This window comes from Patiria miniata, unplaced genomic scaffold (genome assembly GCF_015706575.1).
Source record: "Patiria miniata isolate m_02_andy unplaced genomic scaffold, ASM1570657v1 HiC_scaffold_3, whole genome shotgun sequence".
Lineage (NCBI taxonomy): Eukaryota > Metazoa > Echinodermata > Asteroidea > Valvatida > Asterinidae > Patiria > Patiria miniata.
This window is the reverse complement of record NW_024037069.1, coordinates 16,615,483-16,630,687: the sequence shown is the minus strand read 5'-3', so window position 1 is coordinate 16,630,687 and position 15,205 is coordinate 16,615,483. Positions and strand designations below refer to the sequence as shown.

General features: G+C 40.0%; 1 protein-coding gene across 1 annotated transcript in view; it reads left to right on the top strand.

The window, feature by feature from the left end:
* The first annotated feature begins 207 nt into the window (after window positions 1–207).
* LOC119738671 (oxidative stress-induced growth inhibitor 1-like) overlaps window positions 208–15,205 on the top strand; it is a 38,068-nt gene continuing 23,070 nt past the window's right edge. Inside the window, exons 1-2 of the mRNA XM_038213584.1 lie at window positions 208–394; window positions 13,276–13,405. The gene's annotated coding sequence lies outside the window, so the exon portion shown is untranslated. The remainder of the gene's footprint in view (window positions 395–13,275; window positions 13,406–15,205) is intronic.

Here is a 15,205-nt window from a genome sequence, read left to right as displayed (position 1 = left end):
AATATGATTTCCGCCTTCTTTAAAAAGTGGTGGGGGGGACTTGTCCCCCCTTTCCCCCACCGATTGACGCCTTGGCGGGGGTTTGCGCGTTGATCGAATCTAGTTTTGAGCTGTTCAAGTTATCAGGTTATGAGGCAGCTGCAAGGCGCGGGCGCGGCGGCCAATCTTGAGAGTTGAATACGTGGATGAATAGCGCCCCCAAGACTGATAATGAGCAGGCTCTTTGCTTTTGACCTCAATACATGTACGTTGCACAATGTACAATTATGTACCACCGCCATGCTCGCCGTGTCATCATCATCTGATCCAGAACCGATTTTGTGTGGCCGGTGGGTCAAGAACACGTTTCTTCGACTTCGTGGTGAAGGTCTGAATTCTCCACTTCACACGTTAAGTAGGTGATAGATCTCCATGTTTAACATGATTAAACCAATACTACTGTACTAGATTCGATGGGGTTTTGTTAGTGTTACATTTAAACAGGCCCCAGGCGCCGAGAGGTCGTGTGTACGCTCGGCGATTGTGTTTGTGTATCGGTGCCCCAAATTCACGCTGCCCGGCTCGTATCTTTTTCCACACAACACAAACCGACGTCAAATCACCGTAGATGATCCATCGTCACATCGCTTTCTTCTCGATGCAGTTATGGTGAAATCGAAAGCTTTTTCGAGAACAATTTGAAAGAAATCAAAGAGAGTGTAAATTATTACCGTACTGACTTAGTGACTAGATACAAAAACTTTACATTATTGAATGGACCAGAATTTAAAAGGGCACAATTGCAGAATACCCCGCCACTCGATCTATGCACGTACCTCGTAGCCGGCTACGGAGTCTCGGTTGATTGCCCTCAATAAACCTCAGCGCTACTTGTACTATGCGTCATGCTCCATTGCACTCCCACTCCGTATCCGCGTAGCCGCCAACAGGGTAGTTGGTTTGGACTTAAAAAAAATTTCAGCAACTCCCATTCATGTTGTGTTGCTTCGTTCTCAAGGGGACCCCCACTCAGTATCCGCGTAGCTGGCGATGGACTTGAATTGTTTCTTTTCCAGTGATTCCAACCGCGTAGCCAGAGATATTAGGGGTGTATTTCCGAGTGCGGAGGGGGGGGGGGGGGTTATCTGCAATTACGAAACTAATAATAAAAACATCGCTACGAATTTCCACTCAGTGTCGCCGTCCAACCCTGAAACGTGAAACACAACTTCGGTCGACTTTCACTAAACAACAGAGAGCGTAATCAGAATTAAGGAGCACGAAAAACGATGTGCACCTTATCGCGTTAGTATTTTACGATCTGTTTCGCCGAGATGCAGATTTCGGTACCGAGTTGTTTGTTGGAATGAATATGCCTTAAAATATATTTCTGTCCGAATAAGACCTAATCGTAATGTTTAAAGTACCCAAAAAGTAGGCCAATAGGCCTATTTATTTTTTGTTTTTATTGAAATGATGTGTATTATGCAACCATGTGTCGAGGCGGCGCGACCGGCCACGGTGTGATCGACCGCATGCAGGCGCGCGCGCTTGTATAATTGATTGATTGATGGCAGGTGTATTAATATGGATAGTGGATATTGCCGGCGGCAATCCTTATCAAATATCAACAGAGGGTGCTGTACTCTCTAAGATAGGGCTGAATTATATTAAATTACCACCAATGGTGGTGTAGCACCTGTGGCCTAGTGGATAAGCAACGGATCTCATGAGCGGAAAGATCCGGGTTCGATCCCCGCTGGCAAAATTTTAAAGTTTTTTTTCCCCATCCCAAAAAATAAGAATATTCTTCTTTTTATTATTTTAACATGGTCTGATTCCCATCTTGTGAATACGAAGTTACAACGATAATGTTGGCATGGAGCCAGACTAAAATATGTCACTGGAAAATGTCTAAGTAAAAAACCCAGTAACTGCGCATGTTCAGTGCATATCAAGCAAGCTAACGTTTACGAAAGTTTTGCCGTCTCCGGCTAAATATGCACTGCCATTAGAATGAGCAATAAATGCCGGAGAACATTGTTACAGAAGGGTGATTTTGTTATGTTTTTGATGGAAGGGTCATTTCAAATATATTTGTCCATGTACATGTACTTAAAATTATAGCCACGGCATACTAAAGTTATATTGCAAATATTTCTATTTTTGGAGAAACAGTATAAATTTGTAAAATGTTACGTAATTGGCGCATGGTTGATTTTCAGCAAAATAAAAATTCTCAGAACTCTTTCCATGCATAGGATTTAACTAAGGTTCGTAGATTTTCGATAAAAATATATTATAAGATTTGTGGATTTAATTTATTTACCAAAAATTTTCAATTATGATTTTAAATATTTTGCATGCAGTTGTTTTTACCAAAATCGAAAGAAATTCATTTATTTAAAATTTAAACAAACGTGTATTTAGTAACAATGTCTGATGGCAAACAAAAGTTAGTTTATCAAACTAGAGACCAAAGTTGTGCACATAAACTTATCCTGTATTCAACAAACATCGATATCAACATTGTTTTCAGAAGTACATGTAGGACACAATGGAGACTCCGTAGAATGACGTTTTCTGTTCGTTTAGGACACCTTTTTCGTTTTCTTTTAAGGTGTTTTAATTGTTCCAAAATGAAATTGCAACCTTAGCTTAAAGGGAATATACATCATTTGCTTTTGCTGTAATTTTCAGAAATGGATGGAATTCGGGGGGTTGGAAATATATATAGCAAATATAGTTACACTGACTTTTTTGAGGTTTGGGGTTCGAAAATGCTATAAAAACCAAGAAAAACAAGCATTTTCCTGTAGTCTGGTTCCCTGACTCCATTTAAGAAGAAACAGAGCAGTTTACATACATTGGGGAATTGTAAGGTCAGGGAACCAGTCCAGCTGGCTTGTACCCGTTCATAGGTGTGTAATCGATTGCAAACAAGTGCGATGGTCAACTGGGGCTAGTATTTGAAAAAAGCCAGTTTTTTTTCCAACGCTGGTCGGCCGATCAGCGTTGGAAATTGATACAAAAATACCACTTTTCTTGAAAATGACAGTATACCAGGTGCCACGATTTAACAGGATGCTTTACACTGTCATTCACTAACAGTCCAGCAAGGTATTTCAAAATTATTTGGTAGTTTTATTTTTTGATGTTTGCAAATGTTGTATTTTCCCTTTAAGCAATCAAATAAAGCTCTGACCAGCTAAGTTTTCGGAGTAATTGTAGAATACCCCGCCACTCGGAAATACACCCCTAAAATCTCTGGCTACGCGGTTGGAATCACTGGAAAGGAAACAATTCTTCCATTGTTAGCTACGCAGATACTGAGTGGGGGTCCCCTTGAGAAGGAATGGGGGTTGCTGAAAAAATTCTAAGTCCAAACCAACCACACCTGTTGCTGGCTACGCGGCTACGGAGTGGGATTTCCTTGTGTGTGACGCATGTACACCAGGAGATTTGTACTATGTATGCACAGTGGCCGCGCTTCGCGACAAAATAATGCAGTCAGGCAAGATGGCGTCGTTTGGTCACCCCCAACTGTACTTTCTTTGCCGGTGAGGAGGTACTTGTGAACAGAGCGGAAAGGGCCCCACTAGCACCACAGCAACTGACCGTCTGACGTGTCAGAAATCCCCCCCCCCTCTATTTTCACAAAGGCCTACCGACTGTTCTGCAAGTTTATTTGTGCTTTGGAAAAGCACACTTACCTACATGTAACAAGTACTAGCAAGGGGAAATTATCAGTACCACTTCTTTCTCAGGCGTCTACTTTTCATGTAATTTTCAGAGGAAATTTGAGGCTCTGTTTGTACATATGCTTGAGTGTAATCATTTTCCTGCAGGGTCATGCTAGCTGCAATGCATGCCGGTAATATTGACCTTCAGGTCAATATGTTAGCTGTCAGGTGGCGCGCGGCCGGTTCGGCGGCTATCGGTGTATAGTAAGCATGAGGGCGCACATTTGCCAGTTTTAATATTTGAAAAGAAAAAGTATGAACGTGCCCACACGTCATTTTTGTTTTAAAGGGAATGTACATCATTGGCTTTTGCTGTAATTTTCAGAAATGAACTATTTGGGGGGTTAGTTGTTACACTATGTTTGAAGTTTTGTGTTCGAAAATGCTGGAATAACCAAGAAAAACAAAAATTTCAAGCAGTCTGGTTCCCTGACTCTACTAAAGATGAAATGGATCAAAAATGCTGGAAAATTGTAAGGTAAGGGAACCAGTCTAGCTGGCCTGCACCCGTTCATGAACATGTATTGACCAATAGCAAACAAAAGTTGGACTGAAAAAAAAAAAAAATGGTAAATTTGGAGCAGTAGTTGAAAAATAGTTAGGTTTTTCTAAAGGTGGTCGGACGACCATCGTTGGAAATGTATACAAAAGTACAATTTTTCTTGAAAATGACTTCACACCAGGTGCCCTAATTTTACAGGATGCTTTAGACTGTCATTTACCAACATCCTAGTAAGGTATAAATTTCGTAACAACTTGGTGGTTTACAAAAATATACAATTCATCATATATTTGTAAACCATGATTTTTTTTGCAAGTTCATTACAGGCCCTAATGGTTTACAAACAGTATTACAAGTGCACAAAACATTACTTTACAAGTATGTTAACCATAAAAAGAATTTTTGCAGCACTTTCTATGGTTTACATATAATTGTCATAAACCATGGTCCAAAAAAAAATGTCCAAAATGCGCTTATCAATTAATTGACAAATGTAGGCCCCCCCATAGGTTCCCGCCCCACATTTAGTATCGATAATGTACGAACCAGGAGCCATGCCTGCATATATATAGTGCAATTGACATGATTGAAGGATAGTGGCACGGAAAAACAAAAAACAGGCCACAAGCCTGCAAAAAAAATAGCAACTAAAATGTACATGTAGAAAATATAGTTTTGGAAAAAGGACAAAATGCTAAATCAAAACCATTCCTGCATATACTGCAATTGTACTAGGACAAAACAGGCCGCCAGCCTGCAAGAAAAATATAATAGAATGGTACATTATGTATTTAGAATTTGGGAATTGGAACAGTCCGTCAACTCTTTCACTGTTGTTGATGCTATTTCTAGATTCTCTGAAATACATGTAGCTCCCAGCGCCGTTTTGTTCAATATGGCTTGAATTGTACTATGAACTAGAGGTTTGAACATGTACAATGTGTACACACTGTATGTGTACACACAGTCTATTCTTTTAAAGGGAATATACAACATTTGCAAACATCGAAAAATAAAACTACCAAGTTTTTGCGAAATACCTTAATAGGATGTTGGTAAATGACAGTCTAAAGCATCCTGTAAAATTATGGCACCTGGTATACTGTCATTTTCAAGAAAAGTGGTATTTTTGTATCAATTTCCAACGCTGATCGGCCGATCAGCGTTGGAAACAACTGGCTTTTTTTTCAAATACTGGCCCCAATTGACCATTGCACTTGTTTGCAATCGATTACAAACCTATGAACGGGTACGAGCCAGCTAGACTGGTTCCGTGACCTTACAATTCCCCAATGTATGTAAACTGCTCTGTTTCTTTTTATATGGAGTCAGGGAACCAGACTACAGGAAAATGATCGTTTTTCTTGGTTTTTATAGCATTTTCGAACCCAAAACCTCCAAAAAGTCAGTGTAACTATATTTGCTTTATATTTCCAACCCCCCAATTCCATCCATTTCTGAAAATTACAGCAAAAGCAAATGATGTATATTCCCTTTAAATAAATAGGTACATATGTACTCAGCCAGAGAGCATGTACATGACAAAGCAAAATTTGCTTAGTCTCACTCCGAGGACTGAAGCTACATGTACATGTAGCTGGCTATTGTGTGTCCAGGGTTCTGGAATGCTGCCTGTGCACAGCACAAAAACGCCAACTCATGCTGGCTGTTGAATTCCCAGTGGGGTATAGACCTTTTGGAGGAGGCCATGGCACGAGTGTCAGACCTGTATATATGCACTGTTACGAGCGCAACAGACTCAATAGCTCTTGTTTATGGAACGCCAAAGAGGCATTTAATGTGATCATCGAATCGGTGATGGACTTTTGTAATCGGTGATGCATATTCACGATCGGTGATGGACTTTCGCGATCGGTGATGGACGTTTACTGGTGATGCATATTCACGATCGGTGATGGACTTTCGCGATCGGTGATGGACTTTTACTGGTGATGCATTTTCACGATCGGTGATGGACTTTCGCAATCGGTGATGGACTTTCACTGGTGATGCATATTCACGATCGGTGATGGACTTTCGCAATCGGTGATGGACTTTTACTGGTGATGCATATTCACGATCGGTGATGGACTTTCGCAATCGGTGATGGACTTTTACTGGTGATGCATATTCACGATCGGTGATGGACTTTCGCAATCGGTGATGGACTTTTACTGGTGATGCTTATTCACGATCAGTGATGGACTTTCGCAATCGGTGATGGACTTTTACTGGTGATGCATATTCACGATCGGTGATGGACTTTCGCAATCGGTGATGGACTTTTACTCAACGACTGGTCATCGCAGCTTTGATCACCGATCGCGAAAGATCATCACCGATCGCGAAAGTCCATCACCGATTAAATGCCGCTTTTGGCGAAACAGGAACGCCAAAGAGGCATTTAATGTGATCACCGAAACGGTGATGGACTTTCGCGACCGTCGCATCTGTGTGTTGCGTCGTAATCATTTGCACGTATTATACTTATCTATGTTCCTTGCTCTGGAGCAAGTTAAATTTAATTGCAAATGCGCAGAGCCTTTATTTTGCTCTTTTGTTTTTTTAATACCTTTCGCGAAAATCTGATAAATTTTACTTCCACGTAACCGATGTAATTTTCGAACCATGGTGTGTGTGTTTGATAAGAGTTAAATTTAGAATTTAATCATTTTTAAGATTAGAAAATATTATCATTGTTTTTTCAAAGAGCAATGATTCGATGTGTACATTTTTGTAATGCAGCATGGTACTCAATCTGCTAAGACCACTGTGGGAAATAGAGCTATAGCTCTATGGTTTGTGCCAGCCATGTCTTCTTTGGCAATCAATCACCTTGTCCCTTTAGCCCTCGCAACAACACGTGCTTCAGGTCTCCACTTACCAGCTACCATTTTTTTTTCTGCAGTCGTGGAATTGGGGCATGATCGAGGTCAATCATTTTTACATGGGGGCTCACAAATTGGGTGTTCCACATGCAAACGCGTTCCATGCACCAACTGACGTTCAGCAAAATAATGGAATCCTTTTAAGAACATGATACCTTTACATCATGTACATGATGTATAGGCTACAACGGTCTACAATCGAGCCGCAACTTCCGAGATCTTTACGAGCTTGTCTTAAGTGGCCTTGTCAATTGTATAGTGAACAAACAGAACAGACATTCGCTATTTAACCCAATTGGTTACATTATTCTTTAACTAATGAATAATAAATTATTCACCGGTGTGCACAGTCTTTTTAAACATCGGAGTTATCAAAGGAAAATATTGAATAATGTATAAATAAAAACACACTAAAATTTTCCAATAGGAATACAACCGCAACAGTTACCTATGTACCGACAACCTAAACAAAGCTTAGTCTGCCCATGACGCCGGCAGCCTCCGTCGCCCAGAAATCACAGCATATTTAAGTTGAAGAAAGTGGGGTGGTTTTTTTTGGGGGGGGGGGGGGGTTGGCTGGGATATTTTCACCCACTTACTTTGATAATATAAAAAAAAAACTCTGCACCGATAGCAAAAGTCCATGCAAGGTTGATCACCGATCGTGAAAGACCATCACCCATGGGCGTCACAAGGGGGGGGGGGGGGGGGAGCACGGGGGCGCTTCCCCCCCCGGAAAAGCCCCCTCCCCCCCCCCCCCAAAAAAAAAAAAAGATGGGGAAGAAGACAGAAAAAGGGGCGCGAAGTAATATTGTTTGAAAAATGCCCACCCTCGAAAAATGATAAATCGTGAATATGCTGGAAAAATCCAGGTATTTCGGGGAGAAAAATGTTTTGCCCCTCTGCAAACAATTTCTGGCGACGCACAAATCACGGTGTTTTATAGCCACATTACCAATGATAGGGAAAACCGGTCGACTTATCAATTGTTATGGTTATATTAATAACGGCAACACCAAACCGTAGTGGGCAACAGCGGAGACTCAAAGCCACGACATACACAATATGCTTGACAATAAATGAAATACATGAACATGAGATATGTGGCAATAATAACAACAAATGAAAATCATACTTGAATTACAAAAAAATAACTTCCCACATCATAGCCTCGTGACACTTGAGAGCGCTACGGCAAGTATCAAATTAGCCTAACAAAATAGAAAAACAAGGGATTGAATGGTTTCATTTGCCCCATAAATATGAGGAGCAGGCTGTCTGTATCCTAAAAATTGCGAACATTTTAATCCTTGTAATTGATATAGTCTCTTGAAACCTTGGAGCACTATAACTGGCGGATGTAAGGGGTGGTGGTGGAAAAACATTTGCAAGGAAAGTGCTCTGTGTACTGTCCATCATGTGCTCGCTTAAGTGTGCTTAAGTGACCAGAGGCCCCACATATCTATACCAAGATTGGCCATTAGATGGATTTATGATGATGATGATGATGATGATGATGATGTGATTGCATTCCTGTGCCCCCTGGATGCCTGCTCAGACCCCTCAATAACCCCGCCATATATGCAGTCTCCAATGACCCACACATCAATCATCATATTATGCAGAACCTTTTATCACGTATTGGTAAAAAAATACTCGGACTCAAATTTAAGGACATGAGAAACACATTGCTGAGATGATTGGTAAAGCTAATAGAAAATTATTCATGTTCAGGAAACTGAAAGAAACTGGTTTTACTCAAAGAACTTGTTACCCTATGTTAGACCAGTCCTAGCAAACGCATCGCCGGTTTGGCACTCAAGCATTACACTCAAACAGACCAATCTAATTTAGTCGATCCAAAAGAGTTTGCCGTATTACTCTATCTCTGGATCACCTTTATGATAGAAGAACCACTATGTGTACAAACTTTGCTCTAGGTGCTTTTAAATCAGGCAAATTTAATGAGTGGTTTCCTCAATCAAAAAGTTGGCACACTATGAATCTTAGATCGAGTAGAACACTCAAGGAGTATCCCAGTTCATCCAAGAGATTTCGAAATAGCCCAGACTCATCAATAGTTCAACATAGGATTTTCATATGTATACAATTTTAATTGCTATTATCCGAGTATATATGTTTTTGAGAATAATGGATTGTTGTGCATTTTGAATGTGTTTCGATTTCTCGTGAAATGTGTTTATTTTTAATTCATTTTAATTTTTACTGTAAATCACTGTGCAATTCAGCTTCTGAGCTGCTTGATGGTGATAATCAACCCAAATAATAATAATGTTAATAATAATGATAAAAAATAATAACTTATAATAACCCATAATTGGCTATTTGGGGAACATTCCCATAAACTAGTGCTCACATTTTCCCCCCAACTTTAATGACCCGTAACTCCAATTTTACCTTAATTCGCCGGGTAATATTTACTAATTCGACCACGAGCAATCGAGTCTATTTGCGACGATAATATTTTGCCTCTAAGTGTGTGACGCTAAAGTGTCTCCCGAAGGGTATAGGCCTATTATAAAACAAATCATTCTGTTCATGCCACATTCACAGAGGAGTGTTTTATTCCGGATACCTGTGATATGGCATATACCGTTTGAGTTGTTAATTGTTATGGTTATGTGAATATGGGCAACACCAAAGGCCCAAATCCACAGCGGCATACACTAACTGCAAACATTTCACGGACATTACAAAAAATGGAGTTCGCAAGTGAGAACGGACATATTATAAAACATATAACCGTATTAACACAATTTAGGGGCAACACCAGGCCCGACCAGTAGTGGGCAACACAAGAAACTCAAAGCCACGGCATACACAATATGCTTGACAATAAATGAAATACATGTAGGCCTATATGAAAATGAGATATATGTGGCAATAAATGACAACAAATGCAAATTAAACTTGAATAACAAAAAATAGCTTCCCACAGATGTACATTCAGTCAGGAAAACATCATAGCCTCGTGACACAGTGAGATCGCTACGGCAAGTATCAAATTAGCCTAACAAAATAGAAAAACAAGGGATTGAATGGTTTCATTTGCCCCATAAATATGAGGAGCAGGCTGTCTGTATCCTAAAAATTGCGAACATTTTAATCCTTGTAATTTGTATAGTCTCTCGAAACCTTGGAGCACTATAACTGGCGGATGTAAGGGGTGGTGGTGGAAAAACATTTGCAAGGAAAGTTCCTCTGTGTACTGTCCATCATGTGCTCGCTTAAGTGTGCTTAAGTGACCAGAGGGCCCCACATATCTATACCAAGATTGGCTTTTAGATGGATTTATGATGATGATGATGATGATGTGATTGAATACCTGTGCCCCCTGGATGCCTGGTCAGGCCCCCAATAACCCCGCCATATGCTGTCTCCGATGGCCCACCCATCAATCATCAGGTGCAAAAAAACGTTTTACCATTTATTGGATAAAAACAAATCATTGTGTTTATGCCACATCCACAGAGGAGTGTTTTTATTCCGGATACCATCGATTGGGCATTTACTGGTTGCAATATGGGCAGCACCAAAGCCCAAAGCCACAGCGGCATACACCAACAACAAACATTTTACGCACATTAATTTAAAAAAAAAATGCAGTTCACATATGAGAAAGACACTTTCAAACACAAAAACACCGTAAACAAATATCACCGTCAGGGGCAACACGAGAAACCCTAAGCCACAGCGGCATGCACGTTCAATAACTGATGCACTTTGGCGATCGATGATGGATTTTGCAATCGGTGATGGGTCGTTGATCATCGGTCGCAAAAGTCCATCACCGATTGCAAAAGTCCATCACCGATTGCAAAGTTGATCACCGGTCGCGAAAGTCCATCACCGATCGTGAATATGTATCACCAGTAAAAGTCCATCAACGATTGCGAAAGTCCATCACCGATCGTGAACATGCATCACCAGTAAAAGTCCATCACCGATTGCGAAAGTCCATCACCGATCGTGAATAAGCATCACCAGTAAAAGTCCATCACCGATTGCGAAAGTCCATCGCCGATCGTGAATATGCATCACCAGTAAAAGTCCATCACCGATCGCGAAAGTCCATCACCGATCGTGAATATGCATCACCAGTAAAAGTCCATCACCGATCGCGAAAGTCCATCACCGATCGTGAATATGCATCACCAGTGAAAGTCCATCACCGATCGCGAAAGTCCATCACCGATCGTGAATATGCATCACCAGTAAAAGTCCATCACCGATTGCGAAAGTCCATCACCGATCGTGAATATGCATCACCAGTGAAAGTCCATCACCGATTGCGAAAGTCCATCACCGATCGTGAATATGCATCACCAGTAAAAGTCCATCACCGATCGCGAAAGTCCATCACCGATCGTGAAAATGCATCACCAGTAAAAGTCCATCACCGATCGCGAAAGTGCATCACCGATCGTGAATATGCATCACCAGTAAACGTCCATCACCGATCGCGAAAGTCCATCACCGATCGTGAATATGCATCACCAGTGAAAGTCCATCACCGATTGCGAAAGTCCATCACCGATCGTGAATATGCATCACCAGTAAAAGTCCATCACCGATCGCGAAAGTCCATCACCGATCGTGAACATGCATCACCGATTGCAAAAGTCCATCACCGATTCGATGATCACATTAAATGCCTCTTTGGCGTTCCATACTTGTTGGGCCTAGAAAGTGCAGTTACATGTTAATCTATGCTAAACATTGTAATGCTAAAAGTGTATAGTTACAGCATAAAGTAACTGCATGCTGTAACTATACAGTTAAGCATAAGGGTGCATACTGGTATGTCCCGGAATGTAAAGATGTTCTACCTGAGCATTGATGAGCTTCATGTACTGGACTTTGTAATCAAAACCAAATTTTCAGCTTCAGTAAATTACAAGGTTAAGTGATTTGTGATTTTTTTGGATAAAAAAAGGGAAGAGGTGAGAAACAATGCATCATAGGGCCTACTTTGTATTATATGTGATGCGATCAATCTAAATGAGTTTGTTTGTCGGGAACTTTCATTTGGAGATTCGGGCCAAAATAGGGCCACTTCATCGCATCACTTCATCACATCTCTTGGCGTTCAGACTTCCGTAATATTTTTAACTAAAGATGGTATCAGCATGCGGTTTCCACAGCAGTAATGCTGAGAATGTACTCTCTTCAAATCTGTAAAAAAAAATTGACCAGGGTCGACAAACGACCCATTTAGCTTGATCGCATCACATATAATACTTCTGTTTTGGTATCGCTGATTTTAAACCAGATGTCCAATTTAAAAGTGATATTTTATAAGTGTTACACGTGAATAGCGTGATATTTTCTTATTTTGGTTAATTTAAAAATTCATTGTTTTTCATCATACGATACAGTACTTTAGTTCACTAGATGTTAAAGAGTGGGCATTCATAAATAACTTTCTCATTCAAAAAGCTGAATTTTCAAGCATAAATTTGAGATCATTTTCTCAGTGCCAAAATGTCCACACCAACGGAAAGAAAGGACTTTTTAGTAGAATAATCCAGTTGTTCCGGCGCATTCTTATTTCGTGGCTTTGTTAGGACGAGGGCTTCTGCAATATTAGATTGAACGATAGTTGTACAACTGTGGCTGTGAACTTGTCTTTATTAACCAATCGGATGATGTGTATACACGCAAAGGTGTTGCAGGATTTGGAACCGATGACGGATAAACACGCAAAGAGCAAAGCGGGAAATATCTGTCTGCGCCCCGCTCGCAGCGAGCGAGGCCAGAAATATCAGGGTGTGCTACCTGCAGATGACGGCCTGAACCCGTCTGGCATCGCGGTTCATGAAAAATAATCCCGCGTCTGGGTCCGGTCAATGTCAAAATAATCCCAGTGTGAACTGGTCAAGGAACAATTTGAAACTCTCAATTGTTCCTATAAAGGGACAGAAAACGTTTTGCAAAGTATTCTGATGTCACCTTGTCTTAGGAAATTTGAAAAAAGTTTCAGTATTTGTCACGTTTGTCGTTGACCTTTTACAAGTGTACAAAAATGTAATTTCAAAAGAAAGAATGGGTAAAAAGTGAAAAAAAAAATTACCGTATTGAATTTCAAGAATTGGTACCGTTTCTGACATCTGAGAAATTATATATTTCTTTTGGTATGAAGGAACAGGAGTCAGACGATATGGGTCAGCATAGATGTCCCTCAGCTTTTCCCACACACCCGTGTGTGAATGGAACAGTCCTGATTGTTTGAGGTGGCAGAAGAAAAGGGAGCTGTGCTTCAGAGCACAAATGTGAGTATTGATTTTGTCATTTCAGTTAAGATGTGACATTTGTACAGTATCCCTGATCTGCATTACATAGCGTCAAGTATGTTTGTTGCTTTCCCCTCCGATTGCAAAGTTACACCCCTTTGTCACCAAGTGAACACTGCCCGGTCAGGACATCCAATCAGAGACCATTTGGCCTGGCATCTATTTGCATTTTAGCTTCAGTCAATATGTAAACATGCAAATTTGTCGGATGACATGGAGGATCTATGCATGTACATGTACACTGTAAAAGTACTAGACGGCATATAAAAAAAGTTGTTGGAAATGTTACTCTGTCTTTGGACACGCTACCCTTCTTCAGCACTGAGCTATACCTGATGATATACATGTAGCAGTACAGCTTCAGAGCCTCCTTGTTTGCCACGTAAGTACGGCAGTGACAAGTGTCTCATCAACGAAGTAAAAACTTTGCATGCATTTTTTTTTACAATTTAACGTATTCATTATTTTCAGGCATGCAATTTTTCCTCGGATCCGCCGATTTCCTCTTTATAGACTTCTCATGAATACTAGTACCAATTGAAAAATACTGTACAAAGTCTAAGTGTGGTTTGGAGTTTCCTCGTTTTTTTTTCTAAATTTTCAGTTGCGTGCCTGTATTTTCAAAATGCATGTACTTAGATACATGTTTACGTGTACTATAATTATATTAACCGTCCTTTGCAATTGTACATTCTGTGCAAAGTTGTCCTGTCAGTCAAAATCAATCAAGTGACCGTTTTCAACACATTAGAGCTCCCAGCCTACATAAAGCAGGATTGACTGGCTGTGACTATATATACCGGTACTTTGACTGTAGGTGATTGATAAGCCAGCTGTGCCAACTTTATGCCTGCTTTTGTCCGTTGACTGAATTTGTCAGTCACAGTGCTTGCTTTAAATATGATCTGACTGTTGGTGACCAGCCAGTATAAGACTAAAAGGTGTGGCAGGGGAAGAGGCTTGATTTTTTTGACTGTCTGTGACTGTTCAAACAGCAGGAGGGTAAAAAGTTCAAGTTGCAATCATAATTTTTTTTTTTTAATTTGAAAAACTTACATGATTAAAATTCCCTTTTGAATGATTTATCAATCAAAGAAATCAGGTTTTCCATGTTTAGGTATTGAAGAAATTCTTTACAAAATCTAAAATATTTGCTTCGATGTACATGTATGTAAATCTGCTCTCACAGTCACAGGTAAAACTGGTTCTCAAAATTAAAAAGTGTTTTTTTTTGTTCATTTAAATAAAATATATGGGTTGAATGTTGATTGCAGAAAAATTCTCAAATTTTATTGAAGAGCATGGCAGTACATTTTAAAAGTTGAAATTTGTTCACAGATGAAAACCTCCACTTTTGAGGCAATCTAGTTTTTGGACCAAAAAAATACACTTAACCGTCGCATTGGATGAAAGGTCTTGTGTTGGCCCCTTTAATTTGATACCACATGTGAGGTTAGGATACATCTTTCTGACAATATCATAAATTTTCCATTTTTCAGCCGTGACTCTGCTTTTGCGTGGAATTTCCCCTAGACACACACAAAGTACCCAACAGGTACTTATACTACCTACCAGTGTTACAAATTTAAAATGGAGTACATTTTAATACAATAAAAGTGAATATACAACATTTGCAAACATAAAAAAAACAGAACATCTAAATTATTATAAAATACTTTACTGAACTGTTAGTGTGTACACAGTCTAAAGTATCCTGTAAAATCATGGCACCTGGTGTGCTGTCATTTTCAAGAAAAGTGGTATTTTTGTATCAATTTC